The sequence below is a fragment of the Adiantum capillus-veneris genome, chromosome 25 (genome assembly GCF_014529385.1).
Source record: "Adiantum capillus-veneris isolate H3 chromosome 25, ASM1452938v2, whole genome shotgun sequence".
Lineage (NCBI taxonomy): Eukaryota > Viridiplantae > Streptophyta > Polypodiopsida > Polypodiales > Pteridaceae > Adiantum > Adiantum capillus-veneris.
The window spans coordinates 113,248,329-113,266,382 of NC_140955.1; the positions used below are offsets into that span (position 1 = coordinate 113,248,329).

Genomic DNA, 18,054 nt, shown 5'->3' on the forward strand with positions numbered 1-18,054 from the left:
GTACACGAGATTACTTTTTGATAGATTACACCACAAAAGTCCTAGCAAAGTAATCTTGTGTACTGGCAAGGTAATCTCAAGTATTTGAAATTACTTTTCCATGTATTGTAAAAAATTGTGATAGACAAGCCATTACAAGAGCTACATGATACTTGTCATAGTAAGAATCAAAGAATTGAAGAGGAAACATTTTGATGATATTATCAAAGGAAATTCAATTCCATTGGAGTTGAGTTTCTATATATAAGTACAAGCCTAGTAGTGCATGCAAGCATTTTAATATCTTCACATGTACCTTGCACAACAGAAACATATGCTCTTCATCATGTGACCTAGGATATTCTCGTGACTTTATTCTACAATAAAAACTATTGGAGTCGTTACAACATTGATCACTTTGTCTGAAAAGAGTAAACTTCATCCCCTTGGAGCACATCCATTTTGTTAAGTACAAAAAAGCATGATATGTTTGACAATAGATTGTTATTATAGGGTCTATAATAATTGTTTTTTTGCAACAATGCAAACACCAACACGAGGTCTTTTGTCAATGCAGACTTATTGTCACCCCATTGATGCTTTCTTCTAACAACACATATTTGGTGAGACGAATTATGAGATTGAGTGTTTGATGGATCACTAACTTTTGCATTATTTTTAAGTTCTTCAATCCTTTCAGGTTAACCATTACCAAGCCAAGTCTTTGCTACATTTTCTTGAATTTGGCGCACGACATGACCATCCATTGGCATGTCAACTTGAGATGGAGATGCCAAAGATCAAAGGTTGTTCCTGGCTAGTTTTGTTTTGTGTATAATTAGTCCTTTTTCCTTTCCACTATTCTTTGACCAGCCCTCTTGGATGGGTGAAAGAACTATATGGATATCTCTAGCAAGCATGAATACCTCTTCCTCTTGCACCAACTCACCATTGTAACTGATACCATTGTTGGCTTCCTTCATTTCATGGTCATTGTCTACTATGGGGAAGAATAGCATTTAAGTAGGGTAGAGACTCATAACTATCAATTGTACACCATATAAGTGCTTGCATTCTAAACTCCAATCTAGTCAAAATCACTAGTTACTTTGCAAGCTAGCATAGTATCATCATGTTGGAGTATTTGTACTTTGTATTGCAAATTGCATCAATATCTCATTCACAATCTTGAGAGTTGTAGGGTCATTTTCGTTTTGCTACAAGATTTTCTCACCCTCTCTTAGTCGTGTTGTGTGGATTTTTGACGATCCTTGAATCCAAATCTTCCAGCATCGGCTACCACAATGACATATAACATTAGCCACATTCATCCTTACGAATAGAAATCAGTGAGGAATTTTTAAGCATACATATTTCTTGTTTTTGTTTAAAGAACATTATCAAGGTTTTGCCCATGCAATTTCTCCCACAAGGACATGTAACAACTCTACAATTGAACAGTTAATCCATGCTTCCAAAAGGGTGTACTTGACATATCACAATAATCTCTCTCCCAAATTTATTGTGTCCACATTGCTATGGTTGAATAGTCTTCCAAACTTTGGCCATCTTTTCCTCCACATATATTGTTCTCACCACCAACCATTTGTGACATATCGGACTATATTTTGGTGGCTTGTATATTTTTGTAGGAAGAGTTGGTATCTTCCCACAAAACTGCCTTCAATAGGGCTATGTATTAGATTTGAAATTTCCATGTCACCTCACATCTCCTTTGGAACCTAAATCATCAAATAAGAAGAGATGAAACGTTGAGACATGTTGTGCATTGGAAATTTGAGATTATACATGGGGGAGAATATTTTCAACCCATGCTTTCTTAGTGTGGAAATAGCAAGAGGTGAAAACTAATATGATAATGATCTCATTCACATCAAACACCCAACAACATGAATCTTCATCAACAACTACCTTTAATATAGCCTCCAATTCTTCTTGTGATTTATCAATAACCAAACCACTAGGATGAATATGACCCATCCTAGAGAAAACTAACCAAATGGTCATGTTGAGCACCCACATGGGAAGCACATAGCATAAACCATATTGGAATTCCCATATCAACTTGATATGGTAGCACAATTGCAAACAAAGGTAGACCAAAAACATTTTTTTTGAAGTATTATCGATAGCCCAGGCATTGTTTTGAAACAAACACATGGCTATCTGCATCCACTCGTCCTGTAGAATGAGAATGAAAGGCCTGTATTTTGCATCAATTTTTGATGGATTATAGGGTTGAACATATAGCACCTACAAGAAAAATCTAAGTGAGAGTCACACAATATACCTAGAGACCTCACATAGCTCAACATGTCACCTTTTTCTATTTTGTAGAGATAACGTTTTGCTATACATTGTGGTCCAATCATCTTTACTAACTCTATCTACAATAAAGTTTGAGAGAATTCATACCTTGTCAACTTGCATATGGTTGCATGAGTAGAAATCACAACTTGGTTTTGAAAAGTACCTTGAATGTGAGCTTGATATGATAACATCCGGATCTAGATCTCTTTTGGAATCATAAATAATTGATAGATCATGCGATCAAGTGTGGAAGCCCATTGCATTTGATTTTTTTCTTTAGACATTGAAATTTGAGCAGCATAATGAGAGATTCCAACATCAAACAAGTCATCATTGCAACATTTCACAACAAATGGATGAAGTGGTAAATGAAATAGATCGCTTCTTGACATTGATATGTCCCTCATGAATTGGGTTGACTAAAATGCGGACATAATGTCTTCCTTGTGTAAACTCTAGTTGTACCTTGAATGGACAACCACACTTCTTTGATGTTCGCAATCTTTTTATCTTTCCCCTTCGTCTAGAAACACCTCCTTGATGACACACATAATCAACACTAACTTTGTCACGGGTGTATTTTTTTTAGGATCTCACCTTGACTAGTCTAACCTTGTGTTCTATTGCAAGACCATCAATATAGCTTCCCACATTGTCCTTATGCATGTTTAATTGTTATGGTCACCACTTGCTTGTTGAGATTGAATTTTTTTTGTCGAGTTGATGTTTCATGTAATTGATGCTTTCAAACAATGCAACCACAAGAATCAACAAAAGATTTTATGTAAGCAAGTGGTCTTCCATGGAGATGAGAATACATTCACCAATGTGCTTAAAGCGCATTTAATATGGTCGTGATGCCTTTATGAGCTTCTAAGTTTTCATTGCAACTATCATCTCTCACAATGCTTTCCCAATTCTCAATGCAAGCAATCCTTAGCTTAGGTGCCTCTTTTTGACATAGATAATCCAAACCACCTTCTTCTTGAACCAAGAAAAGACCCTCTTGAAGCCTTCACCATTTTTTAGATCCAACATTACTCTTCTATCACACATCTTTATAGCTTCCAATGTTATGGGGATGTCTTTACATAAAGCCCTAACCATCAAATCATATGTTTTCCGTCGAAAGAGTAATATGTTGAACACACAAATTGTAGATTATTTGGAGCAACTCTTGCTTGCTCTTCATAGTTTGTTGGTTGATCAAGGCCTTCTTCTCTTGTGCTAGCTTCGAGAGAATCTTCAATGCAATCACTCTCTTCATCCTCAAATATCCAATCTATGTCACAAGACTATAGTGTGTGCATAATCTAATGCGAAAGATAAAGTGCAGAAGTTATGTTTTGTGCTTGGGTGAAGCAAGTTACACCTACACATTTATGTTTAGCTCTTTGGAAAAAAGTAATCTCCTGTATCCGAGATTACTTTTGGCCACATATTACTTTTTGATGAACCACGCTCAAAATTATTTAGCTTTTAAAGAACCTATACTTTTAAGATATGGTATTTTATTAGAATCTAAAAAATTCCTTGCAAATGATTGCGAAACATTTCATTGTCACTCCACCCGAGATTATTTTTTTTATCCGCTATTACTTTTTTGCATTTCACCAAAATCAATGCTTCTCCTTTGTAGATGCATGTGTTGAATGATTGTCGCCCTTGATCCACTCCCCTTGCCCATGTTGGATAGTCTTGAGGGAGGAATGTAGATCTTAGCCCTCCATCTACCGCACTTCCTATAGTGGAAACTACATTACAGATCCTCGAATGGTTCCCACGTCAGTAGACAAAACCCATAGACCAGCAACCAATCATTGGCATTCCAATCAACAGTCAAAATGGAGCCTAGAGTTGACATTTTAGTAGCCAAAATCAAGGCCACCCGTGCTTCATGTTGCAATTGCCACATTAGCAAGTGTAATTAGGTGACTCAAGGATAGGTTTGCGCTTGGGAAATTGTGCGTAGAGAGGATTTGCAATTTTGTCAATAGTGCCATGTGGTAGTGTGTTGTTGGCCCCCTCCCCCCACCTTGACATAAGGAAAGATTATGCATTTACCTTTCCCTATAATGCAGCTCCCAAAGGATGGCTTTCCTAATTGCCATTTGGTCACTTGCTTGACCTTTCCCTATCCTTCTTTTGGAGCATGGACACCACCAATCCCCAACACCAAATCATTGAGTCTAGATATGCTAGTATTCCATACTGGGCTCACCCACCACACCACCTCCATCGAAAATAAAATATTCCATACCAAGTTATTATTCACAACACCTAGGAATCAATAACACCTAGAAATTTAGGAAGACCCAGGAGTTAAAGAAAGCAGGGATGGAATGTTGAAGGCAAGTGGGTTGGTAGTCTTGAATCAGGTGTGTGTGAACTTGATTTTACCAACCAAGAATCTATTGGAAGGAGCGAGTTGAAGTTACATCAAGAACTAAGTCATAAATCAAGCCAAGATTGTCCCGGTGTGCACCCATGTATGATTACAAAAGTAGAGGACCCCTTCATTCTATGGGGGTTGGGACTACTAGAGCTTAAGCTACTCATTAGTCTAGACCAGACTTTGTGCCACGGATAAGTTGATGAGCCATTAGGATGTACTTTTATATGAAATCAAGTAAGCCCTAGATTTTTGTTTCATTGTCTTTGTTTGCCTCGTCTGGAGCATTCATATTTGTTGCTTAGTTGTTGAGATTCTATTTTGTTCATACTTATTATTAGCAATCATCTAAGTCACACCATCACCAAGACCTTGCAATTAGAGGCTAAGGTCAACCACAAACTCCCGTGTATGCACAACCCAAGGAATTCAGTAGCACCCAGGAATTCAAGGAGACTCAAGAGTTCAAGAAATTGGGGAAGGAATTCTAAGGGAAAGTGGTCAAGGGGCCTTGAGTTAGGAGTGTGTGAACCCAGTTTAGTAATCAACACCAACATGACTCGATGGGAAAAGCTTGGCTAAGTTAATGTGAGGCTACACTTTGATCTATGTGGTGAGAAAAAGGCTAAGGGCCTTGAAGTTCTTGCCTTGGAGACAATGAGCCCGCCAATCCCTATGAGTGGGGGCTTAGGTAAGGAGAGTGAGGCCTTGGACCCTTGGCTCAAGAAGACAATCGTGGGAACACCTTGTAGTGGATTTGGTGAAGGTTTTTAAATAAGTTGACCACGTGGGAGAAATCCACAGAGCAATCAATTGAATAGCAAGTGCACACAAGGAGCCGGTCAATACGCTTCTTGTTGAGCACTGGAGAAGTTGATTGGTAAGAGCACGCAAAAAAAGGGTACGTTTGGTGAACGACTATTAGTTGGACCCAAAATTTTAATTCACTTGAGTTAATCTACCACTTCAAATCCACTCGTTCTCCTTAGTTGACCATTAAGCACACGAAGCCAATCTGCTTAGTTGACCATTAAGCACATGAAGCCAAACTAGCTAGTCGGTGAGTAATTATAATTAAAGACTCCGTTGTAGTGACTTTGAGGTGGCTCCCATGCCAACTAGCACACACAGACACACAACTTGCACAATCTCTTACTACAAAACCTAGTGGCTCATGATTGAAACTCAAGTAAAGAGTTGTTGACCATAGTCGTAGTACACCATGTTTAATTAAGATTAAGACTTGAACATCTTATCGGGTTAATATAAATTATCTCAACTCACAATTGTGAGTATATGGCGAAAGAAAAAGAAAAAAAGATTAAGACTTGAACGAGTTTACTAACTACAAGCAACGCTTAGAAGCTAATCATGTGATTAATTAGGATTAAGTAAGAAGTTAAACTTAAAATATGATAAACTAGCTTTGATACCATGTTAGATGAGAATCAATACACCAATGTGCTTAAAGCGCATTTAATATGGTCGTGATGCCTTTATGAGCTTCTAAGTTTGCATTGCAACTATCATCTCTCACAATGCTTTCCCAATTCTCAATGCGAGCAATCCTTAGCTTAGGTGCCACTTTTTGACATAGATAATCCAAACCACCTTCTTCTTGAACCAAGAAAAGACCCTCTTGAAGCCTTCACCATTTTTCAGATCCAACATTACTCTTCTATCACACATCTTTATAGCCCTAACCATCAAATCATATGTTTTCCGTTGAAAGAGTAATATGTTGAAGACACAAATTGTAGATTATTTGGAGCAACTCTTGCTTGCTCTTCATAGTTTGTTGGTTGATCAAGGCCTTCTTCTCTTGTGCTAGCTTCGAGAGAATCTTCAATGCAATCACTCTCTTCATCCTCAAATATCCAATCTATGTCACAAGACTATAGTGTGTGCATAATCTAATGCGAAAGATAAAGTGCAGAAGTTATGTCTTGTGCTTGGGTGAAGCAAGTTACACCTACACATTTATTTTTAGCTCTTTGGAAAAAAGTCATCTCGTGTATCCGAGATTACTTTTGGCCACATATTACTTTTTGATGAACCACGCTCAAAATTATTTAGCTTTTAAAGAACCTATACTTTTAAGATATGGTATTTTATTAGAATCTAAAAAATTCCTTGCAAATGATTGCGAAACATTTCATTGTCACTCCACCCGAGATTTTTTTTTTAATCCGCTATTACTTTTTTGCATTTCACCAAAATCAATGCTTCTGCTTTGTAGATGCATGTGTTGAATGATTGTTGCCCTTGATCCACTCCCCTTGCCCATGTTGGATAGTCTTGAGGGAGGAATGTAGATCTTAGCCCTCCATCTACTGCACTTCCTATAGTGGAAACTACATTACAGATCCTCGAATGGTTCCCACGTCAGTAGACAAAACCCATAGACCAACAACCAATCATTGGCATTCCAATCAACAGTCAAAATGGAGCCTAGAGTTGACATTTTAGTAGCCAAAATCAAGCCCACCCGTGCTTCATGTTGCAATTGCCACATTAGCAAGCGTAATTAGGTGACTCAAGGATAGGTTTGTGCTTGGGAAATTGTGCGTGGAGAGGATTTGCAATTTTGTCAATAGTGCCATGTGGTAGTGTGTTGTTGGCCCCCTCCCCCCACCTTGACATAAGGAAAGATCATGCATTGACCTTTCCCTATAATGCAGCTCCCAAAGGATGGCTTTCCTAATTGCCATTTGGTCACTTGCTTGACCTTTCCCTATCCTTCTTTTGGGGCATGGACACCACCAATCCCCAACACCAAATCATTGAGTCTAGATATGCTAGTATTCCATACTAGGCTCACCCACCACACCACCTCCATCGAAAATAAAATATTCCATACCAAGTTATTATTCACAACACCTAGGAATCAATAACACCTAGAAATTTAGGAAGACCCAGGAGTTAAAGAAAGCAGGGATGGAATGTTGAAGGCAAGTGGGTTGGTAGTCTTGAATCAGGTGTCAGAAGAATGTTTCCAGCCTTAGAGAGCCAAGGGGACCAATGAGTTATGAAATTGTGAAAAAACCTTGACACCTCTCCCCATTCCAAGGACTTCGTTGCACTCTTGCATTTGTTAGTGAGCTCGCTAGTCAGACCTCCAAGTTTCAGGATGGCTTAACTAGGGGCAAGAAGCTTGTCGTGCATTTCAAGCCCTTTCCACTGGCCACCTTTCGAGCATAGCTCAAAATACCAAACACAAAATTAAAATATCTATGTTTGAAGCATATTTTGATAGACTTTTAGTATGTAAAAGAGAAATGAAATAGTAATGCCTCTTCAAGCTAAAAAAAACCGGTAACATTACAACAAATTCAATTGTTGCATTGCTTGTATCATTGAACAACTCTAGGTCTAAAGTCTTCCATTCTTCACCTAATTCATGTAATTTTTATTTTTTCAAAATTGTGGAGACCTACGGAATGAATGTAAATCAACAAAATTTAAATAGAGCATCCAAAAGAAAAGATTCAAGCCTCGCGTAGTATCCACATCCTATGCCATGAAGACCAATACATCAAGCAAAACAATTGCCTCTCTCTCTCTCTCTCTCTCTCTCTCTCTCACACACACACACACACACACACACACATACATGTTATAGTTGTGGTGCTATGCCATGAAGACCAATACATCAAGCAAAACAATTGCCTCTCTCTCTCTCTCTCTCTCTCTCTCTCTCTCTCTCACACACACACACACACACACACACACACAATCTCTCTCTCTCTCTCTCTCTCTCTCTCTCTCTCTCTTTCTCTCTCTCTCTCTCTCTCTCTCTCTCACACACACACACACACACACACACACACATGTTATAGTTGTGGTGATTTCTTCTCAAAGCTCTTATACCATGTTATAATTGCGGTGCTATGAAACTTGGCTTTTCCATTAGCATTCACTTGATATTCAACAAACTACCTCTCTTAGAGTATCAATTTTGAAGGATTTTTAAACCTTAAAAGACTATTTTGATGATAAATTCCTAGTTCCTCTTTCATCTAACCGATGATATGTACTCTAAATTACTATTGCACTTCCATTACCTGCCCCATAAAAGTTTTTAAAAGTGCTATACATCTTTGTGCTTATCCTAAACATGGCTTTATATTTTGGATCCTCTCACAAGAATTTAAACAAATCCAATTGGGTGCCTCTCTTGAAAAGACACTTGGTGCCCTCCTCACCTTGGGGCTTCAAATAACTCCTTGAAGGAGTGCTTTAGTGAGGGTACGACCCTCCCTTTACATTTGCCTCACCTAAGTCCCCTTGGGTTTTGGAACTAGTAGTTATTGTTACCTCTTGGCGCTTAGTTGAGGCTATGACTTCCACTCTTCTCCCCCCTCTTCCATATCCACAACATGATGACATGACCTAGTCCTTCTCCCCATATGCACTCTGATGGCTTCTACCTTCAATAATCTCGTATGTTCTTCTGACCACATGCTTGCTCTTCTTCATTGAGTGAGTACTCCTATACTGCATTATTCCTACCCAATTTGATTATTGCTTTGAGGATAGATCTAAAGCTATACATGTTGTTTGATGGGCTTCTCCCTCTTATCATGCATCATAACTTCTTTGTTGAATACTCTTTCCATGTTCATGCTTTACCCCATGGATGGGAAATGACTTTGGCACCTTGATTTGTTGGTGCATGGAAATGGCGTGGGCTACTACATCTCCTACCGAATTGGATTTTCCCTGGTCGATGGTCTCCCTTTCCTGGAAGTGCTAACTCTACCCAGGGTTACATATTCCCTACCCATCAATACTCTAGATAAAGGAATGTTGTGGCTACCCCCAATTGGTAATGCCAATCTCTTTGCATTTTTTCTTATATAGTCAAGTCAAGCTTTCTAGCATATAGCTCTGCTTGTGCTATTTGTTGGCTCTCTGTACAAATTCTTGTGAGCATTCAGGGGCTATAGTTATCCTTGTGCCATTGGTTTATAGCTAAAAGGGATGTGGATGTTTTTGTGATGGCCACCAACCTCTTCATACCTTCTATCTCTATATAAGGTGAGGGAATTTTCATTCCTCACTTAGCCTTAGTTTTTTATGGTTGTGCTTTCTTTTAATTAAAGAGAGTGAGTGGGAAAGGAAGAGAGTTGTACTCTGGTGTTTTCTAGTAGTCTTTGATACTTTGTCTTCTCTCCCTGTGCATTGCATGGTTTTTTTCTCATTAAGTTAATAAAGACGCTTTTGAAACTTTTACTCCTAGCTGGCAAAGATTTGCCAAGAACTCTTAAAAGGGGTGCTGACTCTGGTTGCTCACACCCAAATGGATAATTTTGGTTTATAATCAATTGGAATACACACCAAAGTGAATGAAGTCATATGCGTTGCTTAATAGGAAGTGTTTCAACCACCCTACAAGTGGGAACTACTTCAATTGTGAGACTAAGGAGTCTTAATCCTACCTCACCTCCCAGCATCATGCCCCTTATATAGGCAAACTCCCGAGCTTGGTTCAAACTGGCCCCTAGCCTCTAGACACTTGGCCCAACGTTACTACCCCTTTGGAGAAGTGTTTTGTCCTCAAAAACAAGTGGGAATTTTTTTCTTAAGAACACCAATGTTTTTCCAAGTGGCACCTTCCTCAAGTCCATCTTTCCACTTGACTAGTGCTTGACAACACACATGATGACACATACGTAAATCATGATAGTCAAGAACATGCTCAAGTTAATGATAGTCAAGAACATGCTCAAGTTCATGCGGCTAGGTTGGAGGCTCAATGAAATCAACCAAAATCTAATGGTCAATGACATCGTCGTCCCTATGCAAGCATTTAAGTAAACGACTTACATGAAAAACCAGATGAATATGGGAGTGTGCAGGTAATGAGAGAGTTTATAAGCTATATCTCCAACTCACTTGAGTATTTTAAAATGCCCACAATATCTTGGAGATTATTTAGGTGTTAGTCTAGTTTTCAGAATTTTGAATGTTTTGGCACACATAAACATATCTCTTTCCTTTCCATGAAGATTACTTAGCGACGTTTCTCATCAGCATACTTTATCTGTCCTAAGCTTGTGAAACATTTTGACAAGCAAGTTTCAACATATCCTTGTGGTCTTGGAGAAAATCCTTGTCCTGCTAAAGTTTCTATGCTGCCAGCCCCACCGTAACTAGTGATCAAGACTGAAAATTATACAGAAGTATGCAAGGACTAAAACCAATCCTCACGTGCTTTGCACTATTGTCAGAAAACTCAAGAATAGGGAGATAATATATCACCATTTCCCATTGGAATCTGCAAAGGATACAAGAGACCTCTTGCTTTTAGGTGCTCTACTTTATTAACTTAACATTTTTGGCAATGCAACAAATAGTCTTGAACATACCGGTATAAACCTGGCAAGTAAAACTGTTGTCATACGAGTGCATAAGTTTTCTCATGCTTGGGTGCCCTACACTAGGATTTTCATGACATTCATAAAGAATTTGGCATTAATTGTTTGCATCCATCGGTACACAAACTCTCCCCTTGTGGAATCATCTATGGAGAAATTATGCCATCTCTGTAGTTCATCAGTCGAAAGAGGAGAACTAGGTGTGGAAGGAAAAGACACACTTCCAGTATTGGAATGAGAAGGATACCTCATTTGCACATGGCTCCACACCTTGGAATATGTTTCATCACACTCATATTTTTCCTTTATAGATTCCAAAAACTCACTTCAAAGCTCTATAAAAAGAAGAGAGTTTATCTCAAGCATATGGTCAAGATCATCAGCCACCACATTGTATTGTCCTTTATGATATCGGAGCTTTACATCATACTCTTGAAGAATCTCAACCCACCAGGTCCTTTGATCCTTCAAATCAGTTTGTTGTGTAGAAAATTTTATGCTTTCATGGTAAAACACAATCTCAAAATGACCCCATACAAGTAATGTCGGCATGTTTTCAAAGCAGACACTATTGCATAGAGTTCTATTTTGTAAGCAAAATAATTTTGTTAAGGTAGAATCAAGTTTCTTGCTTTCAAATGCAATAGGCCTTCCCTCCTATAGAAGGACTACTCCAATAGCACAATTACTGCATCCATTTCTAGCACAAATGGTTTCATAGGGTCCACAATAGATAAAATAGAAGTTGTAGCCAATGCGACCTTAAGAGCATCAAAAGTTTTCTATTGAGATTCTCCCCAGTGAAAGGTTTTCCCCTTGGTTTTTATTTGTTCTGTCATAGGAACAATAATGCTAGCATATTAAGAATTGTCGATAAAAACCTACAAATCCCAAATAAATCTACATCTCTTTTAGATTTTTGGGAGAAGGCCATCTCCCAATGACATCCACTTTGGATTTCTCCATATATAGTCCGAAAGTTGAAATTACATGCCTCAAATAGTAAATTTCCTCCTTGAGAAAATCATATTTGGATTCCTTGGAATAACTAGTTTTGTCAAAACAACTTAAACACCTACTTCAATTGTTGTAAGTGCTCTTTCTTAGAAGTACTATACACTAGGATGTCATCCAAAAAAACGATAAAACTTGCCCAGATATGGTTTCAAGACATTGTCAATAAGTGTCATGAAATTAGTTGGCACATTGGTCAACCCAAAGGCATAACCAAAAGCTCATAGTGTCCATGTTTGGAAAGAAATTTTGGTTATCAACAAGCCAAATGCGTATTTTATGATACCCTGAGTGCAAATCTATCCCTGTAAAGATACGAGAATGGGTGGGTTTATCACATAACTCATTCACTTGAGGCAATCGATACTTGTTCTTTACAGTAACTGTGTTCTCATGCCATAGTAATTTATGCACCCCAGTATACTATCATCCTTTTTCTTCACCAACAAAATGGGAGAGGCACATGGTAAAAAAGTTGTACAAACCCTCTACTAAGATAGTCAGCAAGCTGACATTCCACCTCAATAGTCTCAGAATGACACGTTCTGTAGGGTGGTTTATTTATGGGTTTACTACTTGCAACCATGTCTATGTCATGTTGCACAGCAAGTGTCAGCAGTAAACCTAATGGAAAATCATCTAGAAACACATCCTTGTATTCCATTATTAATTCTTTACTTTAGTTGCAATATTTGCTTGTTCTAGTGAAAGAGAAGTAGCCACAGATGGAAGAGAAGAGCGAGAAGAATACAACGTTGAGGAACTATCATTAACATTTGACAAAAAATGACACAATGAGTAACACAAGAAGAGTTTTGCTATTTCATCTTGATAAGAGAGATTCATAAGCTCAGTTATACAAATAAGTGGTGAGGAAGGAACATCCTTCTCCCCCAATAGTAGCACGTGTATGCCATTGGATTTTAATATTAAACAAGTATGGACATAGCTATGTTTTAATGATGAACCTAGTCCATATAACCACTCTTGACTAAGTATCAAATCTATCCAATCCATATTCATGGCTTAGAAATTCAAGGACGTGTGATACCCTTGAATCTCCAACAGTACATCCTTTACTTGAGGCAACAATTGCACCATGTGCACTGCTTTTTTATTACCATGGGTAGAAAATTTCCCCCTTGGACAATCCTTTTTGCCGTGTCCACAAAAGTTTGAAACATAGCTTTTCCTTATTTGCTTTCTCATCTTCACTATACAGATGGCCCCTAGGTCTTGTGGGCTACTTGGATGCATCAGATGCACCTACTATAAATTTTCTCTTGTTATGTCCATGAGGTGTTTAAGTGTTTGCGTGTGTAGTGTCAGGAACATGAGTGTTATGCAATGCTTTTTCATCGGAAGTGTCATGTATATGCACATGCACTATAGCTTCCTCAAGTACCTTGGGGACTTGGGTTTCAACATGCTTTTAAACTCTGGTGTTAGCCCACGGATGAATCCACACACTTGATGAAACATTTATAGACCCTCGAGCTTGAGAATCGCATCATGATAGTGCAAGATAAACTCTAACATTATCTTATACTGACGTATAAAGCACTTATCCCATGTAGACCAATTTCTATCCGCTTCATTTGTGTGCAAAAATTCCTTTGTGAACACATCCTCGAAGGCTGCCCAAGTCTATGGTATAATGCCCTTCTCCTTGAGAGACATCCATCGTTTATAGGCCTTACCCTCTAGTGTTAGCATTGTTTGTAGTTCCTTGACTGCATCTGAAGTGAGTTTAAGATCATGAATACCATCCCATTTTCTCAAGAATATATTCAGAGTATCTTTGTTGCACTCCTTTTCCTCTCCTCAAAAAATCTATGGCTTGATTATTTAACAATTCATCCACCTCTTTTTGAGAGAGAAGGTGCAACCTCTCTAGATTGAATCCGTGCTAAGGGTGCTCCCGCCGCCAGGCATGGGTGTCGCAAAAACCCTAGCCTGCTCATTAACTTGGCCCCTTGGTCGACTGCTGCATAAATTGCACAAGCACATCTGACATCTTAGTGACATTCACATTCAATTGTGCAAAATTAGACTTTAAAATAGTCAAACGTGTTTGCAATGCTCTAAACTCTTGGATGTCAAGAAATTCAATGCTATCATCCAACCCAGTTGCCACGCAAACACCCTCCATGAGAGTGGACAACCATGGGGCAGCATCAAGCAAAACTGGGACAGGGTTCTCAAAATCAAAGGTATACTGTATGTCAACATCTGAATCCATGGCGTAACATATTGTGCTAGCAAGTCATAAATAATTACCTTGTGACCAAAAATGTCTGGCAAAACCAAAGAGTAACCACCGATGAGCTACTCCAAAATAAATTGGCTAGCCTTGCTAAATCAAAACCATCAAACGAAAATAGGTTGCCGATGTCAATTATGAATGTCAAATTTCACTTTTGCCCAACAAAACTTCCAGCATGGAGCTTTTTGACTTTGCTTTTGAAGTCATTTACGATTGCGTAGAGTTATTACAAAGCGCTTTCTTGTCGTACACTTGAAGAAGACTCACCCAAAGCTATAGAAGAACTTCGAGGTGGAAAGATTCTTCACTAAAATTCTTTCCAAAAATCAAGAATCTCTTTAAAGAGTTACAAAGGAACCCAAAAAAATTCATGTTTATGCAACAAAATACTGTTGTTTGAAGTCGACCATCTCTATCCCAAACTCTCAAAGGCTTTGAAAATCCTAAAAAGCTCTTCACAACCTGTGTATGGGGGCATGCCCAGTTTGGGCATGCATCCTACTCTGAAGCTTTAATTGAATAGTGGGCCTTAAGCCCAAATTGTGTGAAGCACTATCACCTACGAACATTCTCACCTTTTGACCTTGGATAAACCCATGCATGCACACAACTCATGTGAACCATAGGTCAGCTACCACATTGAGGTGGTAATATAGTACTCATGCATTGCTTTGGTGTGTGCTACTTCCACATTTGAAAAGTGAGAGGAGGACTTGAAAGGAAACAATTCCACCATGTGCACCACTTTCTCTTTACCCTGGGCAGTAGATTTCCCCTTGAGACAATCCTTTTTGTCGTGTCCATTTCCTAAACAATTAAAACATAGATTTTTCTTCTTTACTTTCTCAAAATTTTCACTAGACAGATGGCCCCTAGGTCCCTTGGGCTTCTTGGACACATCACATGCAATCCCTATAAATTTTCTCTTATTATACACATGAGATGTTTGTGCATTTGCATGTGCAATGTCAGACACTCGAGTGTTATGCACTGCTTTTTCATGAGTAATGTCATGTATATGTGACTACATTGTAGCTTCCTCAAGCGTCTTGGGGTCCTGAGTTTTAACATGCTTCTTTAGCTCTGGTGTTAATCCATGGATGAACCCACGCACTTGCTGATGAAAGGTGCCTAGACTCCAACAATCTCTTATGTTGGCACATACAGAGCTTGTCCCATGTAAACCAATTTATGTCCACTTCATTTGTGGAAGAAAATTCATTTCTGAAGAGAACCTTGAAGACTTCCCAAGTCTGTGGTATGATGCCCTTCTCCTTGAGCGACATCCACCATTTATAGGCCTTATCCTGTAGTGTTAGACTTGTTTGCAGTGCCTTGACTACATCTACACTGCATCTAAGATCGTGAATATTGTTACCATATACATGTGCTAGTGATGTGTGTGAACACACTAGGACCGCCGGGGCATTTTTTCCCTCTTTAGGAGGTTTTTTCCCCCGTGCATTGTATATACGCCCATCACTCTAGGGCTATCTATCTTTCCATTGCACACTAAGTAACACACTCTCTATTGTGTGCCTTGAGCTTCCTTCATCTTCTCCAAGCTGTGTGTGTTTCTCTGCAACCCTAATTCCAACAATTGGTATCATAGCATGTCATGTCCTCCCGGGCTTAGTCGCCAGCTGCTCCAGCACACGCCTGTTCACTTTCTCCGATTTCAGTGAGCTTTGGCGAGCGTTCGTAGGTCGACAAAATTTTTGGGATAGCTCGAAGAGCTTGGTCTGCTCAGAATTTTGATTTGGGCTCATTTCGGCCTCCGTTTCCACTACAGGCAGTACTACAAAGGCTATTTCATCATTTTGTGCAGAATTTCTGTCAGTGCCGTTTTCTGCATAACAGGTGCCATATAGTCTTCTACGGTTTGTGCTATATAGCACAGGTTGTTCCCGATCCGTTTCTCCTATTTTCGGGCAGTTTTCACATCAGGTGCAGCATTTACCATGGCTGACAACGACAACACAGATGTGTTCAAGATGTTTGCTGCTTGCTGAGGACAGGTTGGATGGGGACAACTACCCTATGTGGGCTTATATGATGCAACATGTTCTTGTGTCAAAGGGTGTCTGGAACATTGTGCAGGGCATTGATGTACGTCCTGGTTCTGAGGATGTAGGCGATGTTGAGGATGTTGCAGGTCTTGCTGCAAGGATTGCAGCTGTTAGAGTTGTTTTGCCTACGGCAGAACAAGCTCGTTTGGATGTTAAGGATGTGCAGGCTCATGTATTGATTGCGTTGTCTATGAAGCGCACCATTGTTCCTCACATCCGTTCAGAAAAATATGCAAAACAGGCTTGGGATATTCTAGCAGGTCTTTATGCAAGCCGCAATGAGACTAAAATTGCTTTGCTGCGTTGTTGAGCCAGCAAAGGATCACACCCACATTTTTGCTCACACTCATCATTTTGTAACCATTGATTGTAATAAATGTCTTTCCGACATTAATTTTGAATTGAGCCATTCATTAAGTGACGGGACTCAATTGAGTTTCCATCTTGTAATCCCGAAGTAATTTCACTTGCTGATGTAATTAGTTAGAGATGTTCTCACCTCCAAGGCTGAGGTATATAAGCCAAAGTTTTTGTAACCTAAGAGAGATTCAGATTATTAATCAAAGTGAGTTTTTGAGCGCCGTGACTGTGTCTGAGAGAGAGTGAGAGAGAGAGAGAGAGTCTTATCTACTTGCTACGCGAGCTACGGAGCCGCCATTGGAGAAGCGACACCGCCATTGTGTTAGCAATGGCGAGAGCTACACACAGATACCAAGAGTGCGCGCTATCGGCTTCTATGTGTGGTAAGTTCCTACGAGCTTCGGTGTGAGTTTTCTTCCAACTCGTGTGTCAGAATTGAGCGTGCAGCATATCTATAGAACCACAACGAGTAGAGCTACACATTAGTACCATCGGGGTCAAGTTTCGGTCACCTGTATTTTTTGGCCTGTCTTCATACGCGTTTGCCGCACGGAGTGGTTATAGGTTGATTTTGCAGTTCAAGTCTTTAGGGTGTTGTTCTTACCTAGTGTATAGACTTCCCCTTGAGTTTGAGATCGATTCAATGATTCTAGATCCTGTTTCGTATAGCATTCGTTCGTAGTACGGATTTCAGTCAGTTGCGTATTTTAGAACTTAGATTTGATTTCCTTAGTAGTGATTGTCATTAGAAGGTCGAGTAGGTGATTTGACACCCACCTAGTTGTTTCCATGCACTTGCGGGTCAAGCTCCGTCCTCGTCTGACAAATTCTGTTGTTGGTTGAGTTCTCGCTATTTAGCTTCCGCTAGCGGCGTAACCGCCTTAACATTTGGCGCCGCTGCTGGGGACGAGAGCCCTAAGTAGGTGACCTTAGACTAATCCTATGAGGTGAGTCGTATAAACTACTTTTTATACTTTAGTTAGAAAAGATCTAGGAGTGGTGGACTCCGAAGATCTTGAGAGATACTAAGAAGTGCGGTATTCCTGGGTCTTCCGTGTTGACAGTATTTTTAGTTTAGCTTAGATTTGTTTGTTGTTTTGTTGGTGTTGAGTAGTTGTTGATAGAAGAAGAATTTGCTAGTCCGTGAGTGGCAGTGGATCTCTTTAAAATCACAATTACCAAACCCATTTTATGATTAGGAATAGCTTAGGTAGGACTTCATTTGATCCTGATCTAGAGCTAGTAATCATTGGAGTATTTGCT

At 39.3% G+C, this 18,054-nt stretch overlaps 1 pseudogene; it reads right to left on the bottom strand.

Moving 5' to 3' along the window:
- Positions 1-203: 203 nt before the first annotated feature.
- Positions 204-14,338, bottom strand: LOC147425485 (uncharacterized; annotated as a pseudogene).
- Between the last annotated feature and the right edge of the window lie 3,716 nt (positions 14,339-18,054).